At 43.9% G+C, this 12613-nt stretch overlaps 1 long non-coding RNA gene and 3 other non-coding genes across 4 annotated transcripts; all 4 read left to right on the forward strand.

Moving 5' to 3' along the window:
- The first annotated feature begins 2 nt into the window (after nucleotides 1-2).
- On the forward strand, nucleotides 3-2861 carry LOC122681157. Its single transcript, XR_006336887.1, has 5 exons — nucleotides 3-258; nucleotides 574-682; nucleotides 1529-1593; nucleotides 1909-1986; nucleotides 2707-2861. It is a non-coding gene; the product is annotated as an uncharacterized LOC122681157 (long non-coding RNA).
- Nucleotides 407-498, forward strand: LOC122682333. Its single transcript, XR_006337347.1, has one exon. It is a non-coding gene; the product is annotated as a small nucleolar SNORD12/SNORD106 (small nucleolar RNA).
- Nucleotides 1360-1450, forward strand: LOC122682331. The gene has a single exon (XR_006337345.1). It is a non-coding gene; the product is annotated as a small nucleolar SNORD12/SNORD106 (small nucleolar RNA).
- LOC122682332 lies at nucleotides 1670-1761 on the forward strand. Its single transcript, XR_006337346.1, has one exon. It is a non-coding gene; the product is annotated as a small nucleolar SNORD12/SNORD106 (small nucleolar RNA).
- Nucleotides 2862-12613: the final 9752 nt, after the last annotated feature.

Here is a 12613-nt window from a genome sequence, read left to right on the forward strand (position 1 = left end):
TTAGACCTCTTCCGTCTGGGCGGCGCGGAGACTACATTTCCCAGAAGGCCTCGCGCGGCGCGGGTTGGGCGGGGGCGGGGAAAAGGAAGCGCCTCGGAGCCAGTGCGCAGGCGTGAGAGTCCCCGCTGGCTACTTAAGGGAGGCTCGCGGGCTGGTCTTCCTTTCGCGTCTGCGGCGCTCTCTGTTCTTCGTTGTCTGCTCTCTGCTCCTCATCCGATGTCGTCTCAACCCTGGAATCAGAATTTACTACTGTATGTGGTGAGTAGAAAGCTCGCTGCTACATCTCTGCGCCTCCTTTTCCCTTTTTGTGCAGTCGCCTCTCCTAGTGGTCCCCTCTCCTCTGACCGAATAGGTCTAAGCGTCGTTGGGGAGATGAATGAGAGCTGAAAAAACCCAGGATTCCTCGGCCGGTGTAAATGATGAGCTCACTTTTTTCCCCATCAGATCGACCGTGTTGATGTCTTTGAATACTTGCCAGTTAATTCTGACAACACCTGCCTCAAAAAGCGCTGCCCTGTTATTCTCTGACTGTGGAAAGATGGCGACTGACGACCTTTCTTTGTTGGTTCGCAGATTTGCGTGATCAGACGCTACAGAATGAATCTTGGTGGAGGGGTCCCTGCTGGGGCTCCAAGAGAACCACGTGTCGACAGGCAAAACCTTCAGCTTCATGACCTCTGGAGTAAGCACATTTTTCTTTTTTTTTTGGCCTATTGCAGGAAATGTGTGCTCTGAGGAACCTCTTGGTTTGCTAGGCCGCCTTGCAGGGGAACAAAGGAGAGTAAGGGTAATAAGCATATTTTAGTTACTCGATTTTCTTGAGGTATTCTGGATACTTCATTTTATTATAATTCACAAAAAACATAGGTATTAGACATATTTCAAACCAGGATAAGTGAATCGGTGTTTTTTAAATTGTTTTTTAAATTTAAACATTTTTAAAATGCTCCTTACGGCACATATTCAGATGGCCATTCCTTCCCTTTTTAAATCATAAACAGCTTTTTTGTACTTAAATTTCCAAGTGGATGCGTACTGTGATGACATTGCTTTTTTAAGGAAGGCCAAATGTTTCTTTTGACCTGTTACTCTAATTCCCAACGGTTTAACTTTTAAAACAGTCCAAAAATGCCACGCTAATGCTGGAATCTTTGGGACCAAGTTTTCCTTAGACTTTGATGTGTTAGAAGTGATGACACGTTACCTTCAAGTGTGATGATATCCTGACAGTCAAAACCCTGCAGTCAATTAAGTAAAAGCCAACCATTTTCCCACAGCTCTTGCCAGCCATGCTGGTTTCTATCAAATGTTAAGTGCAGAAAGCTGGGGTGTTTGCCTTGTAGAGTCCAAGAACTTCCTGCTGGCATTAATGATGACTGAACTTTTTTCCCCGACAGATCGACCATGTTGATCTAACTTCTCTAAGCCAGTTTCTGTCTGATATGCCAGCTTGAGCAGCTCTTTTGTCCCCCTAACTGCTTTTGCATCTAGCTGATTTAGAGGTCATGTTTCAATGTTTTCATCTCAGGCTCACTGTTGGCAGCAAACAGGCATTGAATGGGCCATGATGGATCCAGGATTGGGAGAGAATTTGTAAGTCATATCTATAATTGCTTTTCTTTTGAAGGGGTTATCCCCCTACATTCTACTTTTTTGTGACTCAAGTATGGCCATTGCAGCTGATGACTTAACTTTTTTCCCCATCAGATCGACCCTGTTGATCCAACTGAATTATTAGCCAGTTTTGTCTGATGCGTTGGCCTCAAAGATAACTTCTATTTGTTTTCTGCTTACCATTTTCTGTGTGGGGTGTGTTTTTTTTTTTAAGTGGGAATTGGGCTTGCCCTATGATTTCCTCCCCGGCATCATTCAAGTCATTTATCTTTGCTTCCTCTTACTTTCCTACAGGGCCAGAGCCCTGTGTACATCAGGGCCCTACGTAGGTTGATGGCGGCCTGATTTCAGTTTGTTTCAGTTTTGTAACAGGTAAGATTTCTATAAATTTTTGTCCCCTTAGGTGTTAACCCCTTGGTAAAATGATGACTGAATGTGTTGCGGGTAGAGAAGTGTTGGGTTTGCCCACTTGGGAGTGACTTGGGGACCAGTTGCAATTTGGGTTCCAGGTTACCTTTTGAGTTGAGTTCCAAAAGGGTTGTAATTCATTATGAAAGATTGAATTCTTAACAACCTCAATACATTACTCCATGGGCCTCTTTAACATGGCGGACAGACTTCCCTGTTTGTCCAGTGGCAAGGAGTCTGGGTTTGATCCCTGGTCAGGGAACTAGATCCTATGTGCATCAACTAAGGCCTGGTACAGCCAAATCAATAGAAAATATTTTAAAACTACTGCCTTGCCTTATCACAGTGAGCAGATCAGGGAGACAGTTTATACTTTCTGCCTCCTTTCTTAAACATAACACTTTGTATGCCTGCTTATCTACTTTATATTCAGATCCCTCCATTTGTCCCTAAAGTATCTTTTTGCATTTATTTCATGCAGAATGTTGAATAGAATCAACATTTGGCATATTAGGAACAATACAGGCTTGGATGGGCAGACCCCAGGTTGGAAGTCTCCCTCCTTGGTCTGGTGCTTCACTTTACATCTTCCTACTTCCCGAAGTCTAGATACTCCGACATCCCAAACAAGTAGCCGTTTGCATCCTAATGAAGTACTGATCATGATGTATCTTTCTTTTTAAGGAATTTCAGCTGTGGAGTCATGCAAGGCCTCTTGAGAAAGATGTACGTTTACTTCTGAGAGCATAAAGGTTTGGGTTGTTGTGTAACCTGAGTGTCCAGAGGTGAAAAGCTTGTGGCTCTTTTGAAGAATGAAGTATATTAAATTTTGGTTATTAAGTTTTTAACTGTAGCCTGCCTGTCTGGAGAAATAAAGTAAAATCCTTTAAATGAAAAGGCTGTTTTCTTGAGTCATTAGAAAGACCTTGAACCAAATGATACTGAGTTAAAAGGTGGATCCCACACTCTACATTTCTACAGGCATTTCTGAACAGGTTGTGTACATTGAATCATGGGTTCTGTGCTTTGAAAGCTGATGAAGAAAAGTGTGGTTGGAGCTATACCTGCTAGCTTGTTTTCATTTTACTAATTTTTTTTTATATTTAAGATTTCATGGTTTAACCATGGAAAGTTCCAAACAGACTATTGATGCAAGACTAATCTGGTTTTAATTCCCCTGCTTTGTCCCCACTGTACTTTTTACTCTTGTATATTCTGACCTGGCTCTTGATACAGTCTTGATTCCCTCAGGTCCCTTGAGTCTGGGGACCTAGTGCTTCCAGTGAGCAGAAAACTGACGAGGGATGGTCTGATGTAAAAACACTTAATGACTTGTTGACTTCCACTGATAGTTTTCCTTCCTATCTTAACCTCCTAACTTTGAAACAAGCTAGCAAAAATTAAGATTGACTTCCAGCCAATAAGGGCTTCCCTGGGGGCTCAGGCAGTAAAGAATAAAAGAATATGCAGTGCAGGAGACCTGATTCCCAGGTTGGGAAGCTCCCCTGGAGAAGGATGGCAACCTACTCTAGTATTTTTGCCTGGAGAATTGCCATGGACAGCAACCTGGTGTGTTGCTGAACAAGAAAGATTTTAGTCTTGGTTTTTTTTAAAGCTGTAGTGCACTGCGTGTGGGATCTTAGTTCCCCCTTAGAATGTGTACACCTGCAGTAGAAACAGGTTTTATTTTTTTGAAAGCACAGAATCTTAGTCAGGACCACCAGGGGAAAGAGAAAAGTGTTAGTCACTCAGTGGCGCCTGTGAAATTCTTCAGACAGAAATACTCAGTTCAGTCGGTGGTGACCCCCATGGACTGCAGCAACCCAGGCTTCCCTGTCCACCAACTCCCGGAGCTTGCTCAAACTCTTGTCCATCGAGGCAGTGGTGCCATCCAACCATCTTATCCTATGCGGTCCCCTTCTGCCTTCGATCTTTCCCAGCATCAGGGTCTTTTCCAATGAGTCAGTTCTTTGCATCAGGTGGCCAAAGTCTTGGAGTTTCAACTTCCAGCACCAGTTCTTCCAATGAATATTCAGGGTTGATTTCCTTTAGGGTTGACTGGTTTGATCTTGCAATCCAAGGGACTCTGAGTCTTCTCCAACACCACATTTCAAAAGCATCAATTCTTAGGTGCTTAGCTTTCTTTATAGTCCAACTCTCCCATCCATACATGACTACTGAAAAAACCGTACCTTTGACTAGAGGGATACTGTAATGGGTAGACGGATACTGTAATGGGTAGTCATTCCCTCCTGGGTGACTTCCTGCCCCAGGGATAATCGAGGTCTCCCACATTGCAGGCGGTTTCTTTACTGTTGGAGCCATCACCTATTCTCTATGCTGTGAGTACTCTTCCCACCTGTCCTCTCCCCACCTTACATGGTAACAGGTGGAGTCAATGGCCTGGACCATCTTCCTCACTGTAACCTAAGACCTCATCTCTTCTCTTTCAGCCACATAGAACTGTCCTTCACGTTCACTCCAATGTGGAATGACCAGCCCTAGCCCCTGAATGGTTCCCTCTACTTACTCAAACACTACCTTCTATGGGGATCCATAGTAAACAATCATCCGCACCACTTTCTATTCCCTTATGTTTTATTTTTCACTGTGCCAATGCATATACAGTATACATACATTATATGTTTATGTAGTACACATATCACCTGTCTCCTGCGTTAGACCATGACCACGGAGGAAGCTTTCACTCCTTTGTGGCCCCTCCATGGCATGTGGCAGTGCCTGGCCCATGGTAGTTCACTGTCAATGTTAAACGAGTGCGTTGTGGGACTGCTCAGGCACTTGACCTGCAGCTTGTTACTCATTACAACAGCCTTCTGAGGACAGAACTACCATGATCCTCAGTCTAATTGCATAGAGGAGGAAACAGGCTCAGAGAGCTCTCCAAGTCTGTATGAGACAGAATCAGGTCACACACCCTGACTTAACATTTGACTCCTTTTCCGTCTACAACTTACTGCCTTTTACCATAACAAATATTTTCTGTTCTTGGCATCCACTTCAGTTTCTAAAGCTGTTCCTTGCACATAGTAGGTGCTTAGTGAAGCAAAACTGATTAAATGATTTCTTGAACCATCACTCAACCTGGAAGGCATATTGAGTGCACAGAATATTTCTTAAAAGAAAAGACACTCACATGATCCATTCCATAACTATCAGCTATCTATCACGTGTCAGGCTCTGTTCTAGGTGCTACGGATACAGTAGTGAAAAAAAAAAACCAAAACCCTTGCCTGCATGGGACATGACATTGCTAGTAGAGGGAGAAACAGTAAAAAATGATGCAGTGTTATGATATTTAATAAGTGCAATGGAGAAAACTAAAGCGAGGAAAAGGAATAGAAACATTAAGTTGCACATCTGAGTACAGAGCTGAACAAGATCAGGGAGTGAATGGTTTATCAGTGGGATAGAACAGGCCAGTGCAAAGGCTTTGAGGTGAAAACCTGCTTGCCTGCTTGTTAGAAAGGAGGCCAGTGTGGCTTCTCGTGGAAAATTGGGAAGATCTGGTCCGAGGGGGCCCCTTTTCTTACCTGATAATTGGCTGTGGCTGAGTAACACGTGTGTATGTATGTTTTTATTTTAGCTCATTTATTTATTTTTGGTTGCACTGAGTGTTCATTGCTGCAAGTGGGCTTTCTCTAGTTGAGGCGAGCAGGGGCTGCTCTCTAGTTGTGGTGCACAGGATTCTCATTGCAGTGATTTCTTTTGTCGGGGAGCACGGGCTCCAGGAACAAGGTGGTTGTGGTGCCTGGGCTTAGTTGTCCCACGGCACGTGGGCATGTGGGATCTCGCAGAGCAGGGACTGAACCTGTGCCCCCTGCATTGGAAGTGTGGAGTCGTAGCAAGTGGACCACTAGGGAAGTCCCTGTATGTATGTTTTTAGGCAGGTCATGTGCTTTCCATTTCCCCACATTGGTGTATTTCCCTCTTTAATGTACCCGCCCTTGTAGTAAAAGGGGATGTGGGGATCCCATAGACTGAGGAGCAAGGCAGGCTACAGTCCTTGGGGTTGAAAAGAGTTGGATACCATTTAGCAACTAAACAGCAAATGGCTAACATTTATTGAGCCCTTACTGTGTGTTAATTACAGCTCTTCACACATAATAAAACATTATTCTTCCAACAACTGTATGAGACAATTGTATTATTGAATATGCCAGTTGAAGGATCAGTCTCAGAGAGGTAAAACTTGCTGTCTAAATTTACACAGCCTGTAAGTAATAGAGCCAGGATTCAAACCCAGTCAGTCTTGAGTCTATAACCCTTGACTTAATGGCAACCTCTTACTGAAATGCAGTCTTATAGGAAGGAGCCAATTTCCAGTTCTTACAAGTTCAAATTCTTTTGACTTCCTTTGTGAAATACCTCTGAGGTCAGAAGTGGCTCTGGAGAGATAAAACATCTTGTCTAAAGTTACAGAGCCTGTTAATAATAGAGCCAGGATTCAAAGCCATTCAGTCTGGCTCCTGAGTCTATAACCCTTGACTTAATGGCAGCCTCTTACTGAAATGCAGTCTTATAGGAAGGAGTCAATTTCTGGTTCTTACAAGTTCGAATTCTTCTGACTTCCTTGGTGAAATACCTCTGAGGTCAGAAGTGGCCCCAGATGCCTACTGACATTCACTAGAGAGCTCCCACACAGCTTGAATCTCTCACCTTTGCTATTACTGCTTCTCTGAACTCTGCAGGCAATGTTAGGCCTTAGCTGCTCAAACTTTTTGCATCTTGTCTCCCCAGCTTCAGTCTCACTAAACATTTGATGCTTCAGACTCATCCTACTTCTTTGTCCTCTTAGCTGAGGGACCTTGGGCACATTCTTTACTTCTATAAGCCTCAGTTTCCTCATCTGTGAAATGGGATTCATAACAATACCTGCCTCAGAGAGTTGTAAGTGTCAATAAGATTGGGTCTGTAAAGCATTTAGCCCAGGCCTGGCACATAATAGAGACACAATTATTCTCCTTTTTTTTTTTTTTTAATGCTGTTGCCCACTTCACCTCTGTTTTTTGTTTTTTTAATGTGAACCACTTTAAAAATCTTTATTGAATTTGTTACCATACTGTTTCTGTTTTATGTTTTGGTTTTTTGGCTGGGAAACATCTGGGATCCTAGTTCTCTGACCAGGGATCAAACCCATACCCTCTTCAGGGAAAGGCAAAGCCTTAACCACTGAACTGTCAGGAAAGTTCCAAAACATAATTCATATCTAGCAAATAAAATCTTCCTGCCACATTGAGATGGAAGAAGATTTATATTGGAGACATGTAAGAAGTGAGCTCATTGAGTGCTTACCATGGGTGATATTGTGTTAATTATTTTCTCATTAATCCATACCCCACCCTTGTTTACTACCATCCTGTTTTATCCCTAAAACATCTACAAGATGGTGGAGTAGAAGGATGTGCGGTCATCTTCTCTTGCAAGAGCTCCAAAATTACAACTCACTGCTGAACAACCATCCACAGGAGAATGTTGGATCCCACCAAAAAAAGATACCCCACGTCCAAGGACAAAGGAGAAGCCCCAGCATGATGGTAGGGGGACAAAATCTCATTTAGAATCAAACCCCATACCTGCCAGAGACGCTCAGAGGGCTCAAACGAAACCTTGTGCACACCAGGAGACCCCACAGAGACTGAGCCAGACCTGCCATTGAGTGTTGAGTGTCTCCTGAGGAGGTGTGGGCTAGCAGTGGCCTGCCGCAGGGTCAGGGGCTCTGGGTGCAGCAGACCTGGGTGTGGCATAAGCCCTCTTGGAGGAGGTCACCATTAACCCACCACTGAGCTGCCAGAACTTACACAGGACTGGGGAAACAGACTCTTGGCAGGCACAAACAAAACCTTGTGTGCACCAGGACCCTGGAGAAAGGGGCAGTGACCCCACAAGAGACTGACCCAGACTTGCCCGTGAGTGTCCAGGAGTCTCTGGTGGAAGTGAGGGGTGGCGGTGGCCTGCTGCAGGGTCAGGGGCTCTGAGTGCGGCAGTACATGCATGGGACCTTTTGAAGGAGGTCGCCATTGTCTTCACTACCTCCACCATGGTTTGGCCTCAGGTCTAACAACAGGGAGGGAACATAGTCCTGCCCATCAACAAAAAATTAAAGATAAACTGAGCATGGCTCCACCAATCAGAACAAGACCCAGTTTTCCCCACAGTCAGTCTCTTCCATCAGGAAGCTTCCATCAGCCTCTTCTCCTTACCCTTCAGAGGGCAGACAGAAGGAAAATCACAATCACAGAAAACTAATCAAACTCATCACATGGACCACAGCATGTCTAACAAAGAAATCATGAGCCATGCCATGTAGGGCCACCCAGGACGGACAGGTCATGGTGGAGAGTTCTGGCAAAACGTGGTCCACTGGAGAAGGGAATGGCAAACCATTTCAGTATTCTTGCCTTGAGAACCTCACGAACAGTATGAAAAGGCAAAAAGATAGAACACTGAAAGATGAACTCCCCAGGTCAGTAGGTGTCCAATATGCTACTGGAGATCAGTGGAGAAATAACTCCAGAAAGAATGAAGAGGTGGAACCAAAGCAAAAACAATGCCCAGTTGTGGATATGACTGGTGATGGAAGTAAACTCAGATGCTGTAAAGAACAATATTGCATAGAAACCTGGGAAATTAGGTCCATGAATCAAGGCAAATTAGAAGCGGTCAAACAGGAGATGGCAAGAGTGAACGTCTATATTTTAGGAATCAGTGAACTAAAATGGACTGGAATGGGTGAATTTAACTCAGATGACCATTATATCTACTACTGTGGGCAGGAATCCCTTAGAAGAAATGGAGTAGCCCTCCTAGTCAACAAAAGAGTCCGAAATGCAGTACTTGGGTGCAATCTCAAAAACGACAGAATGATCTCTGTTCATTTCCAAGGCAAACCACTCAATATCACAGTAATCCAAGTCTATGCCCCGACCAGTAATGCTGAAGAAGTTGAAGTTGAACGGTTCTATGAAGACCTACAAGACCTTCTAGGACTAACACCCAAAAAGGATGTCCTTTTCATTATAGGGGACTGGACTGTAAAAGTAGGAAGTCAAGAAACACCTGGAGTAACAGGCAAATTTGGCCTTGGAGTACAGAATGAAGCAGGGCAAAGGCTAATAGAGTTTTGCCAAGAGAATGCACCGGTCATAGCAAACACCCTCTTCCAAAAACACAAGAGAAGACTCTACACATGGATATCACTGGATGGTCAATACTGAAATCAGATTGATTATATTCTTTGCAGCCAAAGATGGAGAAGCTCTATACAGTCAGCAAAACAAGACTGGGAGCCGACTGTAGCTCAGATCATGAACTCCTTATTGCCAAATTCAGACTTAAATTGAAGAAAGTAGGGAAAACCACTAGGCCATCCAGGTATGACCTAAATCAAATCCCTTATGATTATACAGGGGAAGTGACAAATAGATTCAAGGGATTAGATCTGATAGAGTGCCTGAAGAACTGTGGATGGAGGTTCGTAACATTGTACAGGAGACAGGCATCAAGACCATCCCCAAGAAAAGTAAATGCAAAAAGGCAAAATGGTTGCCTGAGGAGGCCTTACAAATAGCTGAGACAAAAAAAGCTAAAGGCAAAGGAGAAAAGGAGAGATATATCTGTTTGAATGCAGAGTTCCAAAGACTAGCAAGGAGAGATAAGAAAGCCTTCCTCAGTGATCAATGCAAATAGAGGAAAACAATAGAATGGGAAAGACTAGAGATCTCTTCAAGAAAATCAGAGATATCAAGGGAACATTTCATGCAAACATGGGTACAATAAAGGACAGAAACGGTATGGCCCTAACAGAAGCAGAAGATATTAAGAAGAGGTGGCAAGAATACACAGAACTGTACCGAAAATATCTTCATGACCCAGATAACCATGATGGTGTGATCACACACTTAGAGTCAGACATCCTGGAATGTGAAGTCAAGTGGGTCTTAGGAAGCATCACTACGAACAAAGCTAGTGGAGGTGATGGAATTCCAGTTGAGCTATTTCAAATCCTAAAAGATGATGCTGTGAAAGTGTTGCACTCAATATGCCAGCAAATTTGGAAAACTCAGCAGTGGCCACAGGACTGGAAAAGGTCAGTTTTCATTTGAATCCGAAAGAAAGGCAATGCCAAAGAATGTCCAAACTACTGCACAATTGCACTCATCTCACACACTAGCAAAGTAATGCTCAAAATTCTTCAAGCTGGGCTTCAATAGTACATGAACTGTGAGCTTCCAGATGTTCAAGCTGGATTTAGAAAAGACAGAGGGACCAGAGATCAAATTGCCAACATCTGTTGGATCATCGAAAAAGCAAGAGAGTTCCAGAAAAACATTTACGTCTGCTTTATTGACTATGCCAAAGTCTTTGACTGTGTGGATCACAACAAACTATGGAAAATTCTTTAAGAGATGGGAATACCAGACCACCTTACCTGCCTCCTGAGAAATCTGTATGCAGGTCAAGAAGCAACAGTTAGAACATAACATGGCACAACAGACTGGTTCCATATCAGTAAAGGAGTCCACCAAGGCTGTATATTGCCAACCCTGCTTGTTTAACTTACATGCAGAGTACCAGGCTGGATGAAACACAAGCTGGAATCAAGACTGCCAGGAGAAAGATCAGTAACCTCAGATACACAGATGACACCACCCTGATGGCATAAAGAAAGAAGAACTAAAGAACCTCTTAATGAAAGTGAAAGAGGAGAGGGGAAAAGTTGGCTTAAAACTCAACATTCAGAAAATTAAGATCATGGCATCTGGTCCCATCACTTCATGGCAAATAGATGGGGAAACAATGGAAACAGTGACAGACTTTATTTTGGGGGGCTCCAAAATCATTGCAGATAGTAACTGCAGTCATGCAATTAAGAGATGCTTGCTCCTTGGAAGAAAAGCTATGACCAACTAAACAGCATATTAAAAAAAGCAGAGACATCACTTTGCCAACAAAGGTCCATCTAGTCCGAAAGCTATGGTTTCTCCAGCAGTCATGTATGGATGTGACAGTTGGACTATAAAGAAAGCTGAGCGCCAAAGAAATGATACTTTTGAACTGTGGTGTTGGAGAAGACTCTTGAGAGTCCCTGGGACAGCAAGGAGATCCAACCAGTCCATCTTAAAGGAAATCAGTCCTGAATATTCATTGGAAGGACTATGCTGAAGCTGAAACTCCAACGCTTTGGCCACCTGATGCGAGTCTTTTCCGACTCACTGGAAAAGAATCCGATGCTGGGAACGATTGAAGGCAGGAGGAGAAGGGGATGACAGAGGATGAGATGGCTGGATGGCATCATCGACTCGATGGACATGAGTTTAAGCAAGCTCCGGGAGCTGGTGATGGACAGGGAGGCCTGGTGTCCTGCAGTCTATGGGGTCACAAAGAGTCGGACACGACTGCGTGACTGACCTGAACTGAATTGATTTTATCCCTTTCAGAACTTGCAGCTCCAGCCTGTGTCTGCAGGGGGCGCTGTGCGCACACATTTCTCCACCATGAGCGTGAAGCCTCGGTTAGGAGGGAAGATGGTTCACAGGAGCCTGGCGATTGGGCCAGCTTTTCGGATTCTGCAGTCAGCACTGTGGGGAACCTGAGAAAGATCGAGCTCCCCAGGTCTGAAGCTCGGGCTACTGATCTTGCGACCACCACTCATTGTGTAACAAACCAACCAAGACCAAATTTGCCCATGATCTTTTCGATCTAACATATCGGTAATTAATTTTCACTCTTCCACATTCCCTTCTGTTCTCTTTATGTTACTATAGTGGGGCAGCTGCTACAAGCATGGCTGGAGCTTCCAGTTTTTAAAGAAAGCCAGAAATCCTTAAAATGTTGGCTACTGATTCTAATTTTATCAACGGTCAAGACAGAACAAGCACACGCGTGAGCCTCATTGAGCCTGGAGGCCACCAGTGTGAGACCTCTGGAATTTGAGCTGGGACCCTTTCAGCACCACCCCTGTCATTCCTGGGCCAGAAAAACACACAATGCCAGGGTACATTTGAATTTCAGGTAACAAATAATTTTAACTGTGTCCCAAATATTGCCTGGGACATACACTAAAAAATTGTTACTTATCTGAAATTCCAGTGTACCTGGGTGTTCTGTATTTTTATTTGCTAAATCTGGCAACCTCGTTGTAGAGAGCATCTGGCCTGGGATGATGCATCTGTTCTTTAAGGAACCCTCGATGGACTTTGTACCTTCTGAGTAACTTTTGTATCTCTGCCGACTTGAACTTTCCTTCTGGATTATTTGCAGGGAAATGGTGGCTTATGGAACTTCCCAATAGTTTACAATTTACCTTCAAGGCCTGGATGGGTGGGCAGGTCCTACAGTCCTCTGAGCTGATTCGCTGATCCTTTTCTCCTAAGGTCCCAATGTTGATTACTTGCAGGTCTGTTTAGAAGGCAACTGTCTTTTCTTTTATCTGTAAGTCATGGCAGAAACAGGCCATCTTGGGCAGATTTTTATCTGTGGCTTTTTTAAAAAGAGAGAAAAGGAGACATCTGGATCCTCTCACTTGGCAGGCTCATTTAAACAAATGGTCCTTCTGCTAAAACAGACT

The sequence above is a fragment of the Cervus elaphus genome, chromosome 23 (assembly GCF_910594005.1).
Source record: "Cervus elaphus chromosome 23, mCerEla1.1, whole genome shotgun sequence".
Lineage (NCBI taxonomy): Eukaryota > Metazoa > Chordata > Mammalia > Artiodactyla > Cervidae > Cervus > Cervus elaphus.